The 4,040-nt window shown below is 48.3% G+C and overlaps 1 pseudogene; it reads right to left on the bottom strand.

Annotated features, from left to right (window-relative positions):
* Positions 1–276: 276 nt before the first annotated feature.
* On the bottom strand, positions 277–716 carry LOC112621736 (annotated as a pseudogene).
* Positions 717–4,040: the final 3,324 nt, after the last annotated feature.

Here is a 4,040-nt window from a genome sequence, read left to right as displayed (position 1 = left end):
GTTCTGTCCTTTTAAGAGAATCCTGACTAATACAGATGATGAAGAAATTAATTCACATTTTAAGGTGTGTTTATTTGTTATTATGTTACCTTATTTTATTTTTAGAGATGAGATCTCACTCTATCACCCACGCTGGAGTGCAGTGGCAGAATCATAGCTCACTGCAGCCTTCAAACTCCTGGGCTCCAGCAATCCTCACGCCTCAGCCTCCCGGGTAGCTAGGACTGCGGGCGTGTGCCACCTTACTTGGCTAAATGTTTGGCAGTCTTAATGGTTTTATTTAAACATAAATAAAGTGTGCACATGAGCTGTGTATTCATTTTGTTTGCTGCACAGCCTGGCATTGGGGTTGGTGACTCTGAGGGCAGCGGGGCCGTTCTTTCCATATGGCTTTGCGGTACTTGGAGGAAACACTGTGAGCCATCTCCGCACAGGGAGGTTTGTTGCACATCAGCGGCACTTCCAGCTCCTTGACATTGTGGACCAGGAACTTCCAGAAGCCACTGGGCGGCATGTGCTTTGTTATTTTTGTTCCCATAACCAGTGTTGGGCATCAATATCTGGCCCTCGAATCTTCTCCAAACCCTGTTGTCAGCACTTCTGGGTTTCCACCAGTTACACTTAATTTTAACATATCGACCTGACTGGTGCAAGATGAACTTCTTGGTCCTCTTTTTGACAATCTTGGGCTTCATGAAGGGTCTGAGGTCAGCCATCATGTCAAGCAGATGGTTGTCACCTCTGTAGGCAGCATGGAGGAAGAGACACTGGCTAACTTTTTAATTTTTATTTTTGTAGAAATGGGGGGGGGGGTCTCACTACGTTGCCCAGGTTGGTCTTGAACTCCTGGCCTCAAGCGATCCTTCTACCTCACTCTCCCAAAGTGCTGGGATTACAGGTGTGAGTCACACTGCATTCAGTTTAGGTGTGTTTATATAGGTGTGGTAATAATCTGTAATCTTGAGTTCTTTGAGTATTCTCTGGTATTTAGACAATCATTGCAACATGTAAGCAAATTTGATCTACTACATTTACTATTATGATTTATGAAAATCACTTAAAAGAGTGCGGAGTTTTTGCTTTCCGCGGCAGATGCTGTCATTGCTCTTGGATCCTTTTTCCATTTCAGACTTATTAATTCCAGTGATTGTCTCTCTGACCCCCAGCGAGTACCTGCATAGGGAGGGTAGTTACTTCTGAGTGGGCCCCAGAGCAAGAGAGGACTTAGCAGCAGGTCCAAGCTGTGGAACAAATGATCCTGCTACTGGGGCCATATGGCTCGGCAGATCCCCAATGCTAGAGGAATCCACGCTTGATAAAGACACCGTCTCTTGGCAAACCCCATTAAGAGCGTGTCAATGTAGACTCCAAAATTCTGAACAAGGCCATGCCACCTGGGGAGGGGAAATATACCTCCTTGGAAAAAGCTCTTCTTATGCTGTTGGGCACTGGTATGGTTGGGCTCTGTGTCCCCACCCAGATCTCACCTTGAATTGTGATCATCCGCCCCCACCTGTTATGGGAGGAGCCTGGTGGGAGGTAATGGAATCATGGGGACGGGTTTTTCCCATGCTGTTCTCATGATGGTGAATAAGCCTCATGAGATCTGATGGTTTTATAAAGGGGAGTTTCCCTGCACAAAATCTCTTGCCTGCCTCATTGAAGACATCCCTTCGCTCTTCCTTCATCTTCTGCCATGATTGTGAGGCCTCCCCAACCATGTGGAACTGTGAGTGCATTAAACTTCTTTCCTTTGTAAATTACCCAGTCTCAGGTCTGTCTTTATTAGCAGCGTGAAAACGAACTAATACAGGCACGAAGTATATTTTGACTATGGATATCAACTGACATATGACCAGAGCGCCTATCACAAGTTGGCTGCTGTGCTGCTGTCAGGTCTACCAAGTCATAAAGTGGCGTGAGCGCAGAGTGGTCTAGGATAAGGTGAAAGTGCTGCATCCAGGATGGAATCTGAGCATGGCTGGGGCAGAAGTAAGTTACACAAAGAGGTGGTCCAGACCCCATGTCATTCAGTGCCCTTGCATCCATTCTTCTCCCAAGCTTCTATCCATGGCCCTGTGGGGTGCTCCCTATTGCCAACTGATGGAGGAAACAGTCTGGGCCTGGTTTGTGGAAGGCTGGACTCCTACTGCAGGACTGCCTGACTCAGAAGTGGTCCTGAAGTTTGCGGTGAGCGCAAACCCTCTCCACAGAGCTGCTGCTTCGCGTGGAGAAAAGTGTCCCGGGTAAGGATGCACTTGGCCTCCTGAGCAGTGGCTAAGGCTTGCCTGGTTTGTCAGGACCCTGGAAGAAGTGGTCTGCGAAGGAGTTTGGGAAAGAGGCCTGCAGGTGGACCTGGGGAGTCACCCAGTGTGTGAGACTTCTGGTATCATCATCGAGGCCCAGCCAGGAACATCCACTTTAGAGGAGTCACTGGATAAGCAGATGGACAGCATGACTCACCTTGATGTCAGCCAGCTGCTGTCCTCTGCCAGCCCAGTGTTCACACCATGGGTTGACCAGGGGAATAACTTTAGTGGGAGAGGTAGAGGTTGTGAATGTGCCTGACAGAATTGGATCACTAAGGCTAATTTGACTCCTACTCTGCCTGTCAGCAGCAGACACTAATACTGGGCTCCATGACATGGTACAACCTCTTTTTTTTTTTTTTTTTTTTTTTTGAGATGGAGTCTCCTTTTGTTTCCCAGGCTGGAGTGCAGTGGCGTGATCTCGGCTCTCTGCAACCTCCACCTTCCGGGTTCAGGCAATTCTGCCTCAGCCTCCCAAGTAGCTGGGATTACAGGTGCCTGCCACCACACCCGGCTAATTTTTGTATTTTTAGTAGAGACAGGGTTTCACCATATCAGCCAGGCTGGTCTCAGATTCCTGACTTCAGGTGATCTGCCCACCTCAGTCTCCCAAAGTGCTGGGATTACAGGTGTGAGCCACCGTGCCTAGCCAACATGGTGCAATCTCTTGAGACCACTTAGGCAGTTGGTGGCAAGTCGATTATACTAGAGACTTTTCACCCTAGAAATATGTGGCATGATTTCTTTGTGATCAGAATTGGTATGGCTTCTGGATATGGGTTTAAATTTTCTGCCACTACTGTCTAAGGGCACACAAAATACCCAATTTATTGATAGGAGATCTTGCAAAACGCTACCTTACATGAAGGAGCTCACTTTATAGCTAAGTAGGTGCAACAGTGGACACATGACCAAGGGATCCACTGGCTACGCCCCTCTCATGTCACAACTTTTTCTCAGACTGCCTTTCCCCCATCAGCCAGTCTTCATCCTCCCATGCTCCTGACGACCCAGCCAAGTCCATGTATATTCGTATCCTGTCCTTGGGGCACATTTCCCTTCATGCTGAGTGAAAGGCCTGCTACTGAAAGGCTTTTCCCTCGCCACCCCTTCTCAAGGTCACTTTTGAGTTGGGTTCTAGCACTGTGGCAGCCCATTTTTAGCTAAACCACCCTTGAGCCAGGTCCAGCTTTTGACCTGGAAGAATATTGGAGTGTCCTTTTAAAAACATATCTTAGGGGGAGCTGGTTAGTTCAGTTGGTTAGACCATGGTGCTAATAAAAGCATATCTTTTTTCTTTTTTTTCTGAGACAGGGTCTCCCTCTGTTGTCCAGGCCTGAGTGCAGTGGTGTGGTTGTAGCTCAATGCAATTGCGAACTCCTGGGCTCAAGTGATCCTCCCGCCTCAGCCTCCTGAGAAGCTTGGACTACAGACACATGCCACTGTGCTGGCGAATTTTTAATTTTTTTCAAAAGTAGAGGCCAGGTACGGTGGCTCACGCCTGTAATCCCAGCACTCTGGGAGGCTGAGGCGGTGGATTGCCTGAGGTCAGGAGTTCGAGACCAGACTGGCCAACATGGTGAAAACCCATCTCTACTAAAAATACAAAAATAAGCCAGGCATGGTGACAGGCACCTGTAACCCCAGCAACTCGGGAGGCTGAGGCAGGAGAATCTCTTGAACTCGGGAGGCGGAGGTTGCAGTGAGCTGAGATTGTGCCATTGCACTCCA

Source organism: Theropithecus gelada, chromosome 3 (genome assembly GCF_003255815.1).
Source record: "Theropithecus gelada isolate Dixy chromosome 3, Tgel_1.0, whole genome shotgun sequence".
NCBI classification, from domain to species: domain Eukaryota; kingdom Metazoa; phylum Chordata; class Mammalia; order Primates; family Cercopithecidae; genus Theropithecus; species Theropithecus gelada.
The sequence above is the reverse complement of the archived record's forward strand: the minus strand, read 5'-3'. Positions and strand labels throughout refer to the sequence as shown.